The following is a 22,684-nucleotide window of genomic DNA, read 5'->3' as shown; positions in this document are numbered from 1 at the left end:
CACTTAAATAAAAAGGACTGGGTTTGTAGTTCAGTGTTAGAGCACCCCTGGCTTCAATCCCCAGTACTACAAAATAATAAATAAAAAATAAATAAAATTGGTTTTCTGAGGATATAATAAAGAATAATATTATAACCAATAAAGTAGAATAAATATTAAAAATATTGTTCTAGTAATTTTTCATGAGGTGTCCTTTTGGGAGGAAAAAAATCTCAACACCAGCAGAAATGCATTTATTCTTTTATAATGTGGTTATATCTTTAGTCTTTCCTTCTAAATATACTTGTGTATATAAAATACAATATTCACTATCTGTAAAAAGCATAAAAGTTTCAAAATTAGCAATTAACAATTAGCAGTTAACATGTTTGTTAAATATAGTATTGTTAAATTCAGTATTGTATTTTATCCTTTCGTCCTTGATTTTTATCTCATGCAAAAAGAAAGAAGTCAAACCAGTACAATCTTACAAATTATAATCAAATAACATATCATAGTGGTAATATACATTTGATTTTTACACTGATAATTTTAACTTGTCTTACTTTTTCCCCTCCTGTATTTTTGATATGCAATCAAGAAAACAAAGAGATAAAGCACTATTTACTGTTTTAATTTACTTATAATTAATTTTGATTTTATGGAGAAAATTGAAAGACTTTTTAATGAATGTTTTAGAAAGAAGAAACAGAAGGAGAGACAGAATACAAATTTGAATGGCAGAAAGGAGCTCCATGAGAAAAGTACGGTCTGGTTTGCTTTTAAGATACAATATATATCACTATATCTGCAATCCCATCTTATGTTATTACCTTTATATGCATTAGAGAAAGTAACTAATATGAAAACATTTTTATTGAACTTTCTTATGCAACCAATCTACTTTTATCATAGTCTTGTTTTATATTCTTATTCTTTTTATTTATAAATTACAAACTATAAGCCTAGATATTTGATAACTATTTTGAAATATTAAATAGACTATAGTTCTGTATACTTATTGAAGTAATAACACATTTCATATTGTTTTGAGGACTATAACTTTTTCAAGTTAACTACCATTGAATTTATTAAATTATTCTTAATATTTTATTTATACATTTTCTCTATTTAATAGATATGCCAAAGATGACATGAACATCAGAGATCAGCCCTTTGGCATTCAGGCAAGTGACATGTATTTTACCCTTTACGAATAATTTTTATTTAGTAAATATCTACATAATTATCAAAAAGGTGTTCACGCTGAAAAAGAACAATATGGTTTGTATTGGTATCAGATGATGGTAGGAATAAGGAGAAAACATTAAATGTGGTAGACTGACCAAAAATGTGAATCAAAATTACTAATAAGAGTTATGGGGAGGCTGGGATTGTAGCTCAATGGTAGAGCGCTCGCCTAGCATGCGTGGGGCCCTGTGTTCGATCCTCAGCGCCGCATAAAAATAAATGAATGGAATAAAGGGATTGTATCCAACTACAACTTAAAAAAATAAATATTAAAAAAAAAAAGTTATAGGGCTGCAGTTGTGGCTCAGCTGTAGAGCCCTCACCTAGCATGTGTGAGGCCTGGGTTTGATCCTCAGCACCACATAATAATAAATAAATAAGATAAAGATATTGTATCCAACTGCAACTAAAAAATAAATACTTAAAAAAAAGAGTTATAATGATGTTGGTGTCTGCTCTTTTCCAAGAATTTGGAGAATTAGGTCATGACCAAGAAAAGATTAAAACAGTAATTTGTTTAGAATCAGGGCAGCCTGTCACTAGAGGGAATCCTTATAAAGAAAATGTTGTTGGAACCTTTCCTTGCTTGTTCATTTATGTATTATCTGTAACTTAAACAGCAGAGCTGAGTCCTTACAGTTGGCACAGAGGTTGGGCCTGAAAAGCCTAAAATAAGTTCTATTTGAACCTTTACAGGAAAATTTTGCCAGCTCCTGGTTTAGAAATTTGAAACTTTTAATTTTGACTTATTAAAACTAAGAAATTTTAAGATGATATTGTTATATTGCAACCAACTAAGAAGTAAAAAACAATAGGATTCAGCTTAGGTGTTAGGCAGGATTTATAATAAGATTTTAGTATTTGTATTAAATTTACCAAACTTAGTTTTGTAGTATCTTTTCCTACAGATCTTTTTAAAATGTGAGTAATTTAACTTGAATCCTGCCAAACATTGGTTAGATTCGTAGTATTTTAGTAACCAAAAGAATATTCATTCACTTTTCTCAGGTTCGAAATGTAAGATGTATTAAATGTCACAAATGGGGTCATGTCAACACAGATCGAGAATGTCCTTTGTTTGGTCTTTCTGGAATCAATGCAAGTTCGGTTCCCACTGATGGCTCAGGTAGGCATTAGACATGATTTTTTTTAGAATTTAGGTAAATAAGGAAAGAAAAATAACATTTTTTCTTTAATCTGAATATTTTTTGTTTTATTTGAGTTTTATTGTTTTAGACTAAGGCACATTACCAAAATATGATTATCATTGAGAAATTCTGTGTTGAAACTAAAATGCTTTGTAATAGAATTAAAATGTAATTTTTCCAGCCAAAGGCCCTATGAACTTGATTTTTTAAGGTAAGATAACAATAAATACTTTATCAGGTTAGTGGCCTAAAATTAGAAAATAAATGGTTGATTCTCATATTTAGATTCTCCTGATTTTTAAAAAAGGCTGGAGTGAAAGCCTCAGCAATCATTTCTCTTTGGTTCATGGAATTAAAAACAAAACTGAGTAAAAAAAGATGATAAATATGTTTAAATTGGGTTTATATTGGAAAATTATTTATCTTACTATGTATTATTTTCTAAAAAAAAATTTGTCCACTTGGGTTTGCATCATTTTGGCTCTTCATAAAAAGGATACTAAAACTGTGAAGTTTTAGCTTAAGTTCATCATTATCTTACTACTATTTCATTGAGATAGCCATACTAATTTAATCCTGTCTCAGAATAAGTCATAATAGAAATACCCTACTTAATTCTATAACCTTCAATGAGTAATTTCACTTTTATGGGCTTCAACTCCTGATTTTTTTTTTTTTTTTGGTACAAGGGATTGAACCCAAGGGCACTTTATTACTGAACTACATCCCCAGCCCTTTATAAAATCTTTTACCTGGAGGGAGGGTTCCACTAAGTTGCTGAGAGTCTGACTGAATTGCTGAGGCTGACATCAAACTTGAGATCTTCCTACCTGAGCTTCCCTAGTCACTGGAATTACAGGCATGAGCCATCACACCCAGCTCAACTCCTGATTTTACAATAAGGATGATAGTATGACTCAGATTTTCAGCACTTTATAAAGCAGCTATAGAACTCTTTTTTTTTTTTTTTTTAAAGAAATCTTACATAAAACCCTAAAACATAAAAGCACTGCTATTTATTGAAACAAGTCCTCTGGGCATTAAGTCCCCTTCTTTCAGTCGCAAGGCCTCCAGTCATCTCTTTAGAATCTCTATGGCTTTTGCTGTTCACCTCAATCTTGAGCCTAGGGTTCACCCTCATTCAGCTTTCAACCTTTTGCATCTGTTCTTACTTTCTTCTAGAAAACCACGTTCAAAAAAGTTCATCTTAATATTAGGAGTTTAGGAATTTGATCCATCGTTATTTTGGGCATTTCCCTAGTGGTGGTATAGATGTTAGAATTGGTGAAGGAAGCATACCTATAAAATACTGTGATTGATTTTTGAAAAATCTTTATTCCTGTAAAATAAGTTCAGAAACCACCTTTTTAAGGAGAAGGAGAACTAGTTGTTCAGTTGTAAGACAATGTTAATACAGTCTTTGTTCTGGCAAAATACCTTATAAAAGAACTTACCAGGGCTGGGGATGTGGCTGAAGTGGTAGCGCGCTCGCCTGGCATGCGTGCGGCCCGGGTTCGATCCTCAGCACCACATACCAACAAAGATGTTGTGTCCGCCGAGAACTAAAAAATAAATATTAAAAAATTCTCTCTCTCTCTCTCTCTCCTCTCTCACTCTATCTTTAAAAAAAAAAAAGAACTTACCACTGATACCACAATACAGATACTCTTAATAACCCACATAGCTAATTCTCCCTCCTTCCCTGCCCTCTTCCAATTAGTAGAAGGGATAAAGGCCCCAAAGGAAATAAAACCCCAAAGAAAATGGAGTGGAGTAGGTCATACATCACGAACCCATTTGGCTCAAATATTTTTGACACTTCCCTTTCTTAGTCCAGAGATTCATTGTTACATCTTAAAAGTATATTCTGTTTTCAAGATAGGGTTGCTTCTTTCTCATCTTTTCCTTCATGCCAGTCTTATAGTTTCCTTACACCTACATGATTCATGGGTTGTTTTGAGACAGGCAGAAGTAGTAGCTGTCTTTCTTCCCCAGCCTCATCTTACTCTGATCCTGCTTCTGAGAGAATGAGTAGGATAGACTCCAGGCTTAGCCCTTTCTTTTAATAATCAGTAGGCCTGCCTTGTCTTGAGTCTGTATTAGAAAGTATGCTAACAACAACCCAAAGAACTTGTGTATTAACCTATTTTTAAAAGTATTTAAAACAAGAGCTGGGGTTGTGGTTCAGTGGCAGAGCACTGGCCTCGAACATGTGAGGCACTGGGTTCGATCCCCAGTGTCACATAAAAGTAAATAAACAAAATAAAAGTATTGTGTCCAACTACAACTAAAATATTTTTTTAAAATAAAGATATTATGTCCATGTTTAACTAAAAATATTTTTAAAAAAAATAAGTATTGAAAACAGTAAAACCCCACAGTCACATGCCACACAGTTAGTAAATTCCTGTTTAATGCAGCTGGTTATTGACTTTTCTTTAGCCCTCCATTTGTATCCATTAACCTTATGGTAATTCAGTGTATGCAATTCAGGTTTTTGTATGCCATTCATTGGGGTATTATTGTAGAACTATTCTTTTCAGTTAAGTGAAATTTGTCCAAATAACATGAATGAAGTAGAAAAATACATAACTTGTTGAATCCTATTGTTTTACCTATATTTAACCATATTTAAGAAGTCTACATATATTGACATATGTTACATACAATATATTGTCTGTTTTGCCTGTGAAATTTGGTAAAGACTTGAAAGAACTGTATACAGGGTGTTGGAGCAAGTATGGTAAGATGAATATTTCAATCCTTTGTTAATAAATTGAACAGCCATTTTGAAGGGCCATAATATATATCAGAAGTATTCAAAACATCATTTGGGGCATGCCTGTAATCCTAGCTACTCAGGAGGCTGAATCAGGAGGATTGCAAACTTGAGGCCAGCCTTAACAATTTACTGAGGCCCTGTCTCAGAAAAACACAAACAAACAAAAATCCACCATATCCTTTTACCTTCCAGTAGTTAAAAGAAAGCAATAAGGTATACCCTCAAAGATTCACAGTAGTGAAAGATTAGAAACAACATGTAGACTTCTCAAGTATGGTTAAATATAGGTAAAACAATAGGATTCAACAATTTATGCATTTTTCTACTTTGTTCATATTATTTGGAAAAAGTTCATTTGACTGAAGAGGAATTCTACAATAATACCCCAATGAATGTCCATCAGTAAGGGGTTTATTCAGCAGTTATTTATGAAGCAATTATAAGTTCTGTGATGAAAATGTAATTGGAATCTGTGATCAAAACTAACTGGGGAGTTACTATATTAAGTGGTCAGAAAGGCCCCTCTGAGGAAGTGATGTTAAGATGAGACCTGAATGACAAGACGATTACAGCAGTGTGAGATCTGGGAAAAGAGCATTTGGCGTATCAGGCAAAAGGAACAGCCTTTCATACAGAGGGACCATCAATCCTGATAGGGCACATACTTAGTGGCACTCACCTAGTGGTTAAAAACATTGACTAAAGGGCCTGGGGTTGTGGCTCAGCGATAGAGCGCTTGCCTAGCCATGTGTGAGACCCTGGGTTTGATCCTCAGCACCACTTAAAAATAAATAAATAAAGGTATTGTGTCCAACTACAACTAAAAAATAAATATTAAAAAAATATTGATTGAAGATGACTCCTTAGATGCCTGCTTTAGAACTTCTACTGTGCTGCTTCTTAATTGTAACTTTAGGCAAGTTATTTAACATCTCTTGCTGATATGTATAAAACATAATAGTACCTACATCTCATAAAGTTGTTATGAAAACTAGATAAGTTAATACATGATGCTTAGAATAGTGCCTGGCATGTAATAATCACTTCTTGAGTATTTTTTTTATTAATTGTGGAGTATCTCCCGCAAATGGAATACTCTACAACCGTATGTAATATATATACATAAGTAATATAGCTAGAGATCTATGTTGATTTGTAAGGATATAGGAGGATATATCAAGTGTAAAAAAAGTTAAATGGTATCAATTAAAAGTATGTAGGATAAACAAAATGTCAGGTATTCCATAATTAAATTGGCTTTCAAGGATGAAGTTATTTTTAAAATCTGTATGACTTTAGATGCTCTACCTTTTATGATAAAAGGATGACTTACTGATATAAGAGCCTCTATTTTTAGGGTTGTCGGTGTAGCTCAGTGGTAGTGCATTTGCCTGGAGCCTCTGGATTTGATCCCTAACCACCCGCACCCCCCAGAAAAGCCCTATTTGAAAATTCTTAGAACCAGTTTATTATTTATTTTTCAAACACTTGTTTTTAGCAACTATGTATTTGACATCCTACACATTAGCCAATAAGTTTTTTAAACTTTATGTTCTGGTTTATTGAAGGTATAGACTATTCCTAGTTTCCAATCAAATCAGAAACATTAACATATCACATAAGAGACAGTTGGGCACAGTGGTGCATGCTTATAATTCTAGCAGCTCAGGAGGCTTAGGCAGGAGTATCACAAGTTCAAAGCCAGCCTCATAAACTTAGCAAGACCCTGACTCTAAATAAAAAATAAAAGGGGCTAGTGACAATCTACTCAAAATTAGAATACGATTTAAGAGTCTGTTTAATAGAGGAAAGCATTGTTAAATTAGGTAGATAACAGAGTAAGAAGGACTAAAATGATCTCTGAAGAATTAAAATTTAGATAGGTAGAAAGAAAGTTTGACACCTCCCCCCCCAAAAAAAAAGACCTGAAGAAAAACATAAGCACAAAAGAATTTAACTTGAATAGAATAAAATTTGAATGGCTCTCAAGATGGGATGGAGGGAATTTGTCCATTCATCCTGCAACCAGTGTTTCCCAAGCTTACCTACTGTAAGGAATCACTTAACACAGCTTGTTTAAATATTGGTTCTCAAGCTCCTGCCCCATAGGGGCTATTGAATAAGAGTCCAGAGAAAAGTCTGAGAATCTTATCCTCGGATAATGCTTATGATCTGTTGTTTGTCTTTGGAAGGCAAATAATATAGAGGAAAATGAAAGAGAAATGTGTTGAAAGAGCCTTTACATAAAAAAGGGGGGGGGGACAAATTTTCAACATTTCTAATTTTTAAGTATTGTAAAGAATCTAAATATCGTGCAATAGGGGAATGGCATGATATTAATTAAACTAGGTGTGGTATCGAAGGCCTATAATCCATCTACTCAGGAGGCTGAGGCAAGAGAATCACAAGTTGGAGGCCAGCCTCAGCAACTTATTGAGACCCTGATTCAAAATAAAAAATGAAAAGGGCTGGGGATATAGTTCAGTGTTAGAGAGCACCCCTGATTTCAATTCCCAGTACTCCAGATAAAAAATACTAACTGAATTTTCATTGGAATTAGTTAAGATGTTAATTTGATGAAATTACAAGCAATATTATTTTGTATTAAAATTTTAAAATAAACTTAAAATTTAGCCTTTTTAAGCACTAAAACTCTTCAGAAAGCTAATGCTTTCCTTTCTATTCCCATGTTAAGTTTATTTTCAGAATATTAGAACAGCTAAAGGAAGCAGAGTTATGGTTGTGGTGCAAAGGCTGTGTTCACAATGAGAAATACCTAACAGACTGAATTAATTCTTTGCCTTAATCTTTATATCTTTAAGATATTAGGGAAACTTTATCTTTATATCTTTAAGATATTAGAGAAACTTCCATTTCCAGTTTTTTCTTTCAAACTGACAAGGTATGAGAGTAAAAACTGCCATATACACAGGGTATTTTAATTTCTTAAATTCTGTATCTGAATTGTCTAAGAATATCTGAAGACATTGAACTCTGTTAAAATTGTGAAAGGAATAGGGATTCATTCAGTTGTAAAGCCCTTGCCTAGTATGCACAAGGTCATAGGTTCCGTCTCCAGCACCACAAAAAAAGAAAAAGAAATCAGTAGCTTTCACTATCTAGGCTATTACATAAGGTGAAAGTTACCAATCTGTTTCTGATGTACCATCAAGGTTGAAAACCATTATCTTAAGCTGTTTATAAGAATAATTGAAGATTTGGGAGGATAGTACCTTTTACTGTATATTTGTTTGTTTAACTTGTGTTTTATTTATCATAAAGTCATAAATTTATCCTAAGGAAATAGTCATGAATATGTCCTAAAGATTTAGTCACAAAGAATTGTGTATGATAGTGAGAGACAATACTAAAATATCTAGTAAAAAAAAAAAAATTCCCTCATACTGGGGTTTGAACCCAGGGGCATTCTACCCACAAGCTATATCCCCAGCCCTTTTTATTTTAATTTTGTGACAGGGTCTTACTAAATTGCTGAGGCTGTTCTCGAAACTTGTGTGTGATTGTTCTGCCTCAGCTTACCAATCTGGGATTATGAACATGAACCTGGACTGTTGAAAGGAAATTAAGTGAATTATGGAACATTGTTATAATGGAATTCTGTACAATGCAGCATTTAAAATGATAAGATTTCTTAATGATGGGGATATTTTTAAAAACATTTAGTGAATTTTTTAAAAATAGGTTATAAGACAGAGAAGTTACAGTTGTATATCTGTTTATGTGTATAGGTAGACACAGAAACAGATATTTTAAAGAAAAGGATTGGAAGGAGATAGACCAAATTAATAGTGGTTGTGTTTGGGTAGTAGGATTACTAAGATTTTTAGTTTTATCTTTTTGCTTATCCATATTTCCAACAGTGAAGATAAATTACATTTATAAATTTTTAAGTGAGCATTTCTTTAAAAGAATTAAAAATTATACATAGAAATAAATTATTTTAAATTGTATTGCTCCATTAATGCCTCTAAAGTTTGACCTGAATTTAGCAGTAGTACTTAACTAAAGCTAATAGAAACTCTTCAAGGTTTCTCAAAAACAAAATCAAAACTCTACTATCTTAAATAGAAAAGTGAGTAATAATGATGTAATATTCTGAACTTGAATGCAATGAAAAATAAACTGACCAATTTCCTAATCCACTTGGTGATTCAAACTAAAAAAAAAAAAAAATCTTTTCATTTAAAAAAATCACCTATTGAATAATGTCTCACCAGTGAATAGAGATTATTTTTGCAATAAGGCAATTTCAGTAGATGTGGTTATCATGGGATAATCACACCCCTGCGGTACAGCCTTGTGCCTGTAATCTCCCAGGAGTGTAATTATTTCATGATAACTGCACCCCCTGGTGTTACATTATTTCTATTATGAAATTCTTAGTTTAGTATATAAAGTAACTTACTTTGATCACTGGAAACTGCAAGGTGCTGTTAGAATGCTCCAGCTGTGAGGTTTACAGAGACCAGCTATAAGATTTACTTCTCCTTTACAAAGTTAAATTAGGCAATCAAAATGCTTCTTTGGGCTAAGCTGGTTTAGAATATCTTTTCTACTGAAAAGATCATCTTACCTTTTTCATCCACTCCAGATACATCAAAATTATCCTTAAAACTTGTAAGCTTCAGTGGTAACTGAATTTTTATAAAATATTCTATAACATAATTAAATGACTAATTCATATCTTTTATCTATACTCTGTAGAACTTATTTTTTATCACTGACTCTTAACATCTGTCAGTTATTTGTGTTTTTAATGTATATTGAAATTAAAAATCTTTTTCTTTTTTCTTAAACCACAGTGGAGTATTTCAACAGAGCAAGTGATTTGTTTGTTTTTTCTGGTACTAGGGATTGAACCCAGCCAGGGCCTCATGCATGCTAGGCAAGTGCTCTACCACTGAGCTGCATCCCCAGCCTTTTTATTGTATCTTGAGACAGGGTCTCACTAAGTTGCCCTCAAACTGAGGCTGACCTCAAACTGAGCAAGTATTTTTTAAACAGCTTTATTGAGCTATAATTTACATGCCATCAATGCAATGGCTTTTAGTGTATTTACAGAGTTGTACATTGTTGAGAGCCACAGCCAAAGGGGCCCCAGCAAACTTCCAGCTGCCAGCAAACTTCCAGCTGCCGGCTGATGATTGGCTCACAGTGGCCCCAGCAACATCTAGCTGATTGGCTCCTCTGCGGTGATGTTCATTGGGCTGTTTCCCTGCCCTTCAAGCTGCCAGCTGATGATTGGCTCACAGTGGCCCCAGCAACATCTAGCTGATTGGCTCCTCTGCAGTCATGTTCATTGGGCTGTTTCCCTGCCCTTCAGACTACGGAACTGCTCATTGGGGGACTTCTTTGGCTCCGCCCACGCGACCTAGCCAATCGGCCTCAAGAGCAGGAGTATTGTGGGAGGTGGTGGTTGGTGTGGGGAGAGGCTTCTGGAAGCCAGTGGTGGCAGTTGGGCTCTGAGGGTTTTTCCTGAGGAGCTGTTTTGTTTGGCGTTTGTAGTTTTAAAAATAAAGTTTGTTTCTTTTGACAAGTGGCTCCTGAATTGTGCCCAGTCAGACTGCGGCATTTGGTGGCTCGCACGGGGAGCGACTGAGGGTAAGTAAACTGCTCGCCCCTGAGGGCAGGGCGAGAGGATGGGTAGCCATTCTAAGTTTACTCTTTTGTTTTGCTTCATTTTTGTTTTAAGTTGCCTATCCCTGGAGATGAGTGAGACGGAAGAAAAACCGCTCACATTTGAGGAAAAACTATTTGCGTTTGAGGAACAGATAGGGAGAAAGGTCGGATGGACATTTCAGTCCCTGGAGATGAGTGAGACGGAAGAAAAACCGCTCACAACTGAGGAAAAACTATTTGCGTCTGAGGAACAGATAGGGAGAAAGGACGGATGCACATGTCAGGAGGATAGAAAGGCTATAATGAAATTTTGTTGTTCCATTTTTATTGGATTCTGTCTCGGTTTGGTTTGGTGTTATCTTGCTGGGTTGTATTATAGTAGAAATACGGGATCAGCAATTAGTAAAAAACAAACTGAAAGAGTGTTAAGTAAATTGTTAGACGAAGGAGGCATCTCAGTAAAATCAAGAATACTCAGGGCATACGTTGATACAATACAAAAATATAGCCCATGGCTTTTTAAGGAGGAGTTGTTAGATATATCACAATGGAACCATCATGGTGAAGATTTAAAAAGAATAGAAAAGTACAACCCAGGGACTCTGCCAGTTGGCACATTGACATTGTGGGCGAACGTATCTGGTTTGCTTAGTCCAAAGCCTTCAGATCAGACAAAGGTAGAGGAAGGAGAAGACATATTGATTCAAGTAAAAGAGGTCTCTCAAGTTAGTCAGAATGAGGAAAAGATTCAAGTGCAAGAGAAGGTCTTTCAAGCTAGTGAGACAGAGGAAGGAAGTTTAGAGCAGAAAAAGCCATCAGGGGAAAAGTTACAACAGGAGACTGCTAATAACACCTTTCTATCAGAGAGCGAAAGTCTCCAACCAACAGCACCACCTCTACAGGAGACTGCTACTAACAGCATTCTATCACCAGAGGGCATAAGTGTCCAATCAACAGCACCACCTCCATATGCTAAGAGACTCCCAACCCCCGCAGTTGATAGTTGGGATCCTGAGACAGGATCTCAAGTATGCCCTGTATTTGAGGTAGGAGGGCAGCGAATTCACCAGGGTTTATTTTACAAAACAGTGAAGGAGCTAAAAGAGGCTGTAACAACCTATGGTCCTCAAGCACCCTTCACTGTAAGCTTGATCGAATCCATTACCAACTTAAACATGACGCCAGCAGATTGGGCTAATATGTGTAAAGCTGTGCTAACTGGAGGACAATACCTGTTATGGAAGGTTGCTAATGAGGAATTTTGCAAGGAGACAGCTATGGGAAATGCAGCAGCTGGTTATCCTCAGAGAAATCTAGATATGTTGTTAGGAAAGGGACCTTATGAGGATCGGCAGCAACAACTTGCATATGATCCTGGTGTATACGCACAAATTGCTATAGATGCACTTAAGGCATGGAAGACTTTACAAGGACATGGAGGTTTACAAGGTCAATTATCTAAGATAATACAAGGAGCTAATGAACCTTATGCTGAATTTGTAGATAGGCTTATTCAAACAGCTACCAGAGTTTTTGGGAATACAGAACAAGCAATGCCATTAATAAAACAACTGGCTTATGACCAAGCGAATCGTTGGTGCAGAGATATCATTAGACCATGGAAACAGGAAGATTTAAACAAATATATTAAATTGTGTAGAGACATTAATGAACAAGAGCAAGTCATGGCAGCTGCAGTAAAACAGGCTTTAGATGCCAGAGACATTAATGAACAAGGGCAAATTGTGGCAGCTGCAGTAAAACAGGCTTTAGATGCCAGAGACATTAATGAACAAGGGCAAATTGTGGCAGCTGCAGTAAAACAGGCTTTAGATGCCGGGCTAAGAACATGCTACAATTGTCAACAAGCAGGACATTTTAAAAGGAATTGCCCCATAGGAGGAGGGTTTAACAATACTAGGTATCAAAGGAATAGAATACCGGGTATTTGTCCACGATGCCGTAGAGGGAGACATTGGGCTAATGAATGCCGTTCTCAAACCACCATAGAGGGTACTCCATTATCAAAAAATGAACAAGGACAAGGTTTTTATCCACAATATCGTGGACAAAGGCATCGGGCTCCGTTGCCAAAAAACGGACAGGGGGCCCCAATGCTCCAGGGCCCCAAACCACAAATATACGGAGCTCTGGAGGAACCCAGCAACCCCAGCAACCCCATCAGGGTAGTGCCCAGGGCATCAGATCCCTCATCAGACAAACCAGAGGGAGCGCAGGGTTGGACATCTGCGCCTCTGCCAGAGCAGTACTAACTCCAGAGATGGGAGTTCAAATCATTCCCACAGGGGTGAAAGGACCTCTTCCCAAAGGAACAGTAGGCTTATTATTGGGACGCAGCTCTTCTACTCTAAAAGGACTTTTGATAAGTCCTGGGGTAATTGATACCGATTATGAAGGTGAAATAAAAATTATAGCCAGTTCTCCAAAGGGTATATCAGTAATTTCACCAGGAGATAGAATAGCACAATTACTAATAATACCAAGCCTACATGATAAATTTTCCAGTCATGTTGTAGAAAGAGGTTCCAAGGGATTAGGCTCCACAGGTGTAGATTGGGCTATGCTTTCTTTAAATTTAGATTCTCGCCCCATGCTAAAACTAAATATTCAAGGACATGAATTTAATGGGCTACTAGATACAGGTGCAGACCTTAGCATTATCTCTCGTCAAGAATGGCCAAAACATTGGCCATTACAACAAGCCACTCAAACGCTTCGAGGCCTAGGAGTGGCAAATAATCCCGATAAAAGTGCAATGGTATTAGATTGGAAGGATCCTGAAGGATGTGAAGGAACTATACAGCCATATGTATTGGATCATCTTCCTGTAAATTTATGGGGACGAGATGTCTTAGATCAATTAGGTTTGACATTAACAAATAATATCAATCAAAATGCACCCACTATTATGGCTAGACAAGGTTTTAGGAAAGGAAAAAGATTAGAAAAACAAGAACAAGGTATAGCAGCACCAATACAAATAAATCAAGGAACAGACAGACATGGGTTGGATTTTCACAAAGGGCCACTGAGACAATAAAAATTACCTGGAAATCAGAAAGACCAGTATGGGTCCCTCAGTGGCCCTTGACTAAAGAAAAGATACAAGTAGCCCATGATCTGGTCAAACAACAATTAGTGGAAGGACATATACAACCTTCTGTATCTCCCCATAATACTCCCATTTTTGTCATCAAAAAGAAATCTGGTAAATGGAGATTATTGCAAGATTTAAGAGCCATTAATAATGAAATGGTCATTATGGGACCTGCTCAATCGGGGATTCCTCAGTTGTCTGCTTTGCCAAAAACTTGGTATGTTTTAGTTATAGATATTAAAGATTGTTTTTTTTCAATTCCAATTCATCCTGAGGATAGTCCACGTTTTGCATTTACTATCCCTGCACTGAATCATGAAGGTCCTGATCAGAGATATGAATGGAAAGTACTCCCTCAAGGGATGGCTAACAGCCCAACTATGTGTCAAATTTATGTTAACAAAGTAATCCAGCCACTTAGAAATCAAAATCCTGAGCTACAAATATTTCACTATATGGATGACATATTATTAGCACACAAAGCTAAAAACACATTGCTAGAATGTTATGCCACACTTACAAACTTATTAAAAAATTATAATCTAGAGATAGCAATAGATAAAGTACAATTAAATTTTCCAATTAATTATTTGGGAGTTCTATTATCCTCAACCATGGTCCGTCCACCAAAAATTCAAATACGAGTAGATCAACTCAAATCACTTAATGACTTTCAAAAGTTATTAGGAGACATAAATTGGATAAGGCCTTATCTAGGTATTCCAACAGGAGAATTGGGACCTTTATTTGATATCCTAAAAGGTCCATCAGATCCAAATTCACCCCGAATGTTAACGCCTGAAGCAAGAAAGGCATTAAAAATCATTGAAACATATATGGAAAATATGCATTTGGATAGAATTGACATAAGTTTGCCTTTATTATTTATTGTACTATCAACAAAAAATATTCCTACAGGAGTATTTTGGCAAGAAGGTCCATTATTATGGATACATTTATCTTATTCTCCTAACAATATTCTTACTAGGTATCCTGAGGCTGTAGGACAATTAATACTCAAAGGAATAAAAACAGCAAAGGCAGTGTTTGGAATTTCTCCTAATAAAATTATTACTCCATATACTATGAATCAAATTGATGAATTAGCTAATGAGTTAAATACTTGGGCAATAATCATGTGCAAATCTAATGTTTCATTTGATAACCACTTACCATCTAATCCTTTATTGTCTTTTTGGTCATTGCATCCTGTAATTTTTCCAAAAATGACAAGAAAATCACCTATCATGAATGCTCCAAATATATTCACTGATGGATCAAATAATGGTACAGCAGCAATAGTTACCCCTGATCGAACTTTTACATTTTTAGTACCCAAACAATCAGCTCAAAAGGTAGAGCTTAATGCAGTATTACAAACTTTTGTGATGTTTAAAGATTCTGTATTTAATTTATTTTCTGATAGTCAGTATATAGTTAATGCTATAGTATCCCTTGAAGATGCTGGTAGGATTTCCCCTTCTTCTACTGTTTTCTCTTTATTTTCCACTATACAAAGTTTAATCTGGGACAGAAAAGATCCATTCTTTATAGGACATATCAGGGCACATACAGGATTGCCTGGAGCCCTTAGTTTGGGCAATGATTTAGCAGATAAAACTACACATGACGTACATATTTTCTCTATACTAGAAGAAGCTATAAATTTTCATAAAAGGTTCCATGTCAATGCTAATACTTTACAAAAGCGTTTTAAAATAACTAAGGAACAAGCTAGACAAATAATAAAACAATGTCAAAATTGTGTGACCTTTTTACCACAAGTTAATCTTGGAGTCAATCCTAGAGGATTGATACCTAACCATATTTGGCAGATGGACGTCACACACTTGCCAGAATTTGGAAAATTAAAATATTTGCATGTTACAGTTGATACTTCTTCTGGATTTTTGATGGGCTCCCTTCATGCCGGAGAAAAAACTAAAGATGTTATAGCTCATTGCTTACAAAATTTTGCCACTGTGGGCATTCCAAAACAGTTAAAAACAGATAATGCCCCTGGTTATACGTCTACTTCTTTTAAACAATTTTGCTCATCATTTGGCATTACTCATATAACAGGAATCCCATACAATCCACAGGGACAAGGCATAGTTGAAAGAGCTCATCAAACTATTAAAATGTACTTATTAAAGCAAAAAGACGGAATTGGGAAGGGGTATATATTCCCCAAAGATAAACTTAAAATAACCCTTTTTACTCTAAACTTTTTAAATTTAGATTCATCAGGACTTAGTGCTGCAGAAAGGCATATGTGTCCAAAAAATGTACATAAGCCCAAGGTACTTTGGAAAGATATTCTAACAGGACAATGGAAAGGTCCTGACCCAGTAATTGTCTGGAGTCGGGGGTCTGTTTGTGTGTTTCCACAGGAAGAACAGCAGCCGATTTGGATTCCGGAGAGATTAACTAAAGTCCTGACCCAGTGATTGTCTGGAGTCGGGGGCCTGTTTTTGTGTTTCCACAGGGAGAACAGCAGCCGATTTGGATTCCAGAGAGATTAACTAAAGCAATTTCTACAGACCAAAAAGAAGATGATTTGGCTCAAATCCATAACAGCTGATATCCAAAACTCCAATTTGGCTATCCTTACATCTGCGACAGAACCAGGATGCTTTTTTCAATATCTATTTTATTATTGCCCTTTCCCATATCATGAAGTTCTATTTTGTTTTTTGAGCTCATACAGACCTAGGTTAATGTTTTGCTGATCAGTTCTATATATTTTTTTTTTTACTATAGAGTTGTTAAACATTGCAATGGAGATTTCACCTGTAAAAAGTTATAAGGCCTTTACCATTATGTTATGTGTTGTATGTATTATGTGTGCACACTTGTGTTTTGTGTTATGTGTTTGAATGTACATATGTCCATATATCATATATGATGAGCGCTCATAAAAAAAAAAAAAGGATCCAAAAATTTTTTTTTTTTTTTTATTCACGTGATTTAAATGGTTTAATTTAAATTGGGTAAATAACTGTTAAGAATTGTTTTAATATGTAAACAAAAAAAGGTTAACAGATCTGTTTGTTTACTTTCACCTATCCTTTTCATTATATTTAATAATTCTTTTCAAGATAATGTAAATTGTTAAGAAGATTGTTTCCTTTTAGTGCCTTCTAGAATGATACACAATTATTAATATTAGCCATTATTGACAAAATTCTTATCTTCATCCCAATGCCGGTGGAGATAATGTAAATTGTTAAGAAAATTGTTTTCTTTTAGTGCCTTCTGGAATGTTACACAATGTTTTCTTTAGCCATTATTGCCAAAATTTCTATCTTCATCCCAGTGCCAGTGAAGATAATGTAAATTGTTAAGAAAATTGTTTTCTTTTAGTGCCTTCTGGAATGTTACACAATGTTTTCTTTAGCTATTATTGCCAGACTTTCTATCTTCATCCCAGTGCCGGTGAAGACAATGTAAATTGTTAAGAAAATTGTTTTCTTTTAGTACCTTCTAGAATGTTATATAATTTTTTCTTTAGCCATTATTGCCAGAATTCCTATCTTCATCCCTGTGCCGGTGAAGACAAAGATAAAACTAATCTACAGTCTCTGCAATAGCCATCACTGAACCGCTTACAGAACTTGCCTAAACTATGTGTCACTTGTATGCATTGTGAACTCACTTGTATGCATTGTGAACTATCTGTTGGTGCAGCGACTTGTGGTAGTATTGGAGTATTGATTTGGTATATCTTCCTCCCTTCTGCTTGTAATGATCGTTCAGCTATTTGGGGGCCAACAGAGGTGAGGCAAAGAACCTCACCCCCCCCCCCCGCTGGTACCTCTCCACAGGTGTGGCTGTATACTGGACCGGTAGTCAATGACGGGTAAGATCCAATTACAATGGTACCAACCTAAGACAGGAGGCTGACGCCCTGAGGTCAGCTCATCCGAAGACGGGTAAGGACCATATGTAGTATTGGACAACCTAAGGCAGGCACGGTCCCTAAGCCACATGCTTGTCGTTTAAACAGAGAGGGGGAGATGTTGAGAGCCACAGCCAAAGGGGCCCCAGCAAACTTCCAGCTGCCAGCAAACTTCCAGCTGCCGGCTGATGATTGGCTCACAGTGGCCCCAGCAACATCTAGCTGATTGGCTCCTCTGTGGTGATGTTCATTGGGCTGTTTCCCTGCCCTTCAAGCTGCCAGCTGATGATTGGCTCACAGTGGCCCCAGCAACATCTAGCTGATTGGCTCCTCTGCAGTCATGTTCATTGGGCTGTTTCCCTGCCCTTCAGACTACGGAACTGCTCATTGGGGGACTTCTTTGGCTCCGCCCACGCGACCTAGCCAATCGGCCTCAAGAGCAGGAGGATTGTGGGAGGTGGTGGTTGGTGTGGGGAGAGGCTTCTGGAAGCCAGTGGTGGCAGTTGGGCTCTGAGGGTTTTTCCTGAGGAGCTGTTTTGTTTGGCGTTTGTAGTTTTAAAAATAAAGTTTGTTTCTTTTGACAAGTGGCTCCTGAATTGTGCCCAGTCAGACTGCGGCAGTACATCCATCACTATAGTCAATTTTAGAACATTTTAATTTTTCTAAAAAAGAAAGAAAGAAAATCCCTTGACCCTCACCCTCCAGTCCCCAGCTGTAGGCAACCACTAAACTACTTTCTGTCCCTATATCTTTGCCTCTTCTGGACATTCCATTCTTCCATGGAATGTGTTTTCCCATTATGCTTAAATGCCCAGATATTCACACACACATACACCAGTCTTATAATAGCCCACCAGGATACAAGTTTATATGTAGGCACCTATAAAACAGGTAAATGTGTAAGATTTTCTTCAAAGAACATAAAGCAAAATTCTATTTTTAAACTCCTTTTTTCCCTAAACATGGATTTTGTATCTCTCTCCATGTTTGACTTTCAGATCTTTTTCTTCAGGAAGCAAATAGTTAGCTCTAAATAGTTACTCTATAGGAGAGCTAGACATGCTGAAGCACTTCCATTGCTAATATTTTATTAAAGATTATTACACCTATATTTTTATACCTCATGAGAGGTACTGGCATGTAATTTTTCTTTCTCGTTTGTATTTGGTTTTGGTATCAGGTTGATGTTAGTCTTATAGAATAAGTTAGGTAATGTTCCTTCTGTTTCTGTTATCTAGAAGAGATTATTAATATAATTTCTTCTTAGGGCTGGGGATGTGGCTCAAGTGGTAGCGCACTCGCCTGGCATGCGTGCAGCCCGGGTTCGATCCTCAGCACCACATACAAACAAAGATGTTGTGTCCGCCGATAACTAAAAATAAATAAATAAATAAATATTTAAAAAATTCTCTCTCTCTTTCTCTCTCTCTCCCTCCCTCCCTCCCTCCTTCTCTCTCCCTCTCTCTCCCTGTCTCACTCTCTTTAAAAATATATATATATATATAATTTCTTCTTTAAATATTTGATAAAATTAACTAGTGAATCCATCTGGGCCTGTCACTTTTTGTTTTAGAAGGTTATTGATTGATTGTTGGCTAAATTTCTTTACTAGATAGATGCCTATCAAATGACCTTTTTCTCCTTTTGTCAGCTTTGGTAGATTGTGTCTTTCAAAGAATTGGTCCATTTCATGTAAATCAGATTTAATGGTATAGAATCATTTGTTGTATTCCATTATTACCCCTCTAATGTCCATGGATCTGTAGTGTTGACCCTCATTTCATTTCTCTTTCCTTGGTTAGCTAGAGCTTTATCAATTTACTGATCTTTTCAAAGAACCAGCTTTTGTTGTGATTGATTTTTCTCCCTTGTTTTCCTCTTTTTATTTCTTCTCTTCTTATTTTGAATTTAATTTGCTCTTCCTTTTCTAGTTTTATAAGACAGAAGATTATGTAATTGATTTGGGAGAGGTGATGAAGTTTGAACCCAAGGCCTCACCCATGCTAGTCAAGTTCTGTTCCACGGAGCTACACTCCAGCTCTACATATTGATTTTAAATCTTTCTTCTAATACATGTATTTAGTACTATAAATTTCTTTCTGAGTTGGTTTTTGCTGTGTCCTACAAAATTTAATAGGTTTTATTACAATGATTTCTGACATTAACTACCCAGAAATAGGCCAGACTTCACAGGTTAACAGTTCTCCAAAGACTATTCTCAATTAAGACACCAGCTACAAATTTGGGAGTTCCTAGACCACCCACCAAACCTGCTACAAATCCACGCTTCCTTCTACCTGCCTAAGGTTTGATAATTCACTAGACTGACTTACAGAACTCAGAAACTAACACTATACTTGTGATTACAATTTTACTATAGTAAAAGGATAAAAATCAGGGTAAGCCAAAAGAAGAGGTACATAGAACAAGGTCTGGGAAGGTCCCAGACACAGTCTTCCAAAGTCTCCCTGTAGAGTCAGTACCTGTCAATCTTCTTGTACATTAATATATAACAACTTTTATTAACCAGGGAAGCTTATCCAAGCTGTCTAGTTTTTATTGGTCTTTATTACATAGTTGTGAATGATCAAAATCATTAGCCATGAGATTTAACTCTTCTATCTCCAGCTCTTCTTTCTTCCTCAAAGGGCTTCTCTCACCTAGCTCAAAGTCTAGCCCTCTAATCACATGATTTATTTTTCTGGTATGGTCAGCCACTATCTTGAGTCAGCTCTTTTTTTGTTGTTTTGTTTAGTATTTTTTTAGTTGTAGGTAGACACAATACCTTTATTTCATTTATTTATATGTGGTGCTGAGGACCGAACCCAGGGCCTCTCACCTACTAGGTGAGTACTCTACCACTGAGTCACAACCCTAGCCCTTGAGCATGATCTGATCATGTATATTGAAATTAAAAATCTTTTTCTTTTTTCTTAAACCACAGTGGAATATTTCAATCATGAGTCACCATCATGAGGCACATCAATAACATAAACTATCAGGACCCACCAAAGATACTCTTATTACTCAGGAAATGTCAAGAGTTGAGGTTCCCTCAGAACTGGGGACAAAGGCTAGGCATGGGGACCAGCCCAGCCATTCAGGAAGCTGCGGCATGAGGATCACAAGTTCAAAGCCAGCCTCAGCAATTTATTAAAGCCCTGTCTCAAAAAATAAAATGTGTTGGGGATGTGTCTCAGTGGTTAAGCACCCCTATGTTCAATCCCTACTACTTTAAAAAAAAGAACTGGGGACAAAGACCAGCCCAAAATTGTTATACAGCAGTTGTATTGTCTATTCTTAGTTGAAAATATTTTTTACTTTTTCCTGAGACTTCTTTGATATATGTGTTTAGAGCTCTGTTATTTAATCTCAAAATATTTTAGGTTTTTCTTTTACTTTTATTAAGTTGTGTTATATGGCCCAGATGTGGTCTATTTGGTAAATGTTCTATATGAATGTGAGAAAATATATATTTTTCTGCTGTTGCTAGGTGAATGAAGTATCCTATAAATGTCAACTAGGAAAAAAATGTCAACTAGATCCAGTTGATGGATCAGTTCAATATATTCTGATTTTTCACCTGTTGTATCTGTCAGTTATTGATAGAGGGATGGGAAGTCTCCAGCTATAATAGTGGAGTTGCCTGTTTCTAAAGATACTCATCAGTTTTTGCTTTACACATTTTGATGCTCTGTTAGGCACATACACATATTTGGGTCTTTTTGGAAAATTGACCCTTTGACCGTTATGTAATACTCTAATTAGCCTTGGTATTTGTCCTTGCTCTGAAATCTGTTTGTCTAAAATTAATATGGCGCCAGGTACAGTGGTGCATGCTTGTAATCCCAGCTACTCAAAAAGCTGAGACAGGAGGATTACAAATATGAGGCAATCATTCTTAACAACCAGAGCAACTTAGCAACCCCCCGTCACAGATTTAAAGAATAAAAAGGGTGGCTCAGTGGTTTTAACGCAGTGGTAGAGTTCTCCTGGATTCAATAAAATTAATATATATGCTCCATCTTTATTTGGTTATTGTTAGCCTGGGGTATATCTTTCTCCATTCATGCACTCTTTTGCTTTGTTTTTATTTTTGTTTTTTGTGGTGCTAAGGATCGAACTCAGAGGCTACCACATGCTAGGCAAGCACTATTACTGAACTAACCCCATCCCCCATTCTTTTACTTTTAATTTGTGTCTTTTTTTTTTCAGTACTGGGGGTTGGGCCCACGGGTACTTAACCACTGAACTACATCCCCAGTTCTTTTTTGAGATAGGGTCTCACTAAGCTGGCCTTGTCCTTAAGATCTTTCTGCCTTTGCCTCCCGAGTTGCTGGGCTTATAAGTGTGCATCCCCCAGCTCCTGTGCCTTTATGTTTAAAGTAGATTTCTTTTGAATATCATACAGTTGGGTCTTTTTTTTTTCTTATAGTCTCTTAGTTGGTATGTTAAGATTCTTTATATAAAAGTGATGATTGGTATACTTAATAGCTTTCATTTTTTTAACATTTATTTTTTAGTTATAGGTGGACACAGTATCTTTATTTTACTTTACGTGGTGCTGAGGATTGAACCTAGTGCCTCACACATGCTAGGTGAGCACTCTAACTCTGAACCACAACCCCAGCCCCTAGCTTTTGTTTTTTGTAATTGTTTTCTATTCATCGCCCTCATTCATCGTTTCATTTTTGTTCTTTTTCTGCTTCATCTGGTTTTAAATGAGTATTTTATATGATTTCACGTTTTCTCAACATTTCAATTATACTATTTCTTGATTTTTTTTTAAATTGGTCATCTCAGACTTTGCAATATACACGTATAACTAAGTCTACTTTCAAAGAACACTCTACAACTTCCTGAAT

The 22,684-nt window shown here is 36.0% G+C and overlaps 1 pseudogene; it reads left to right on the top strand.

Annotated features, from left to right (window-relative positions):
• The window catches only part of LOC144250930 (corepressor interacting with RBPJ 1-like), a 44,211-nt pseudogene that overhangs the window by 7,593 nt on the left and 13,934 nt on the right, over positions 1-22,684 (top strand).

The sequence above is a fragment of the Urocitellus parryii genome, chromosome Y (genome assembly GCF_045843805.1).
Source record: "Urocitellus parryii isolate mUroPar1 chromosome Y, mUroPar1.hap1, whole genome shotgun sequence".
NCBI classification, from domain to species: Eukaryota; Metazoa; Chordata; class Mammalia; order Rodentia; family Sciuridae; genus Urocitellus; species Urocitellus parryii.
The sequence above is the reverse complement of the archived record's forward strand: the minus strand, read 5'-3'. Positions and strand labels throughout refer to the sequence as shown.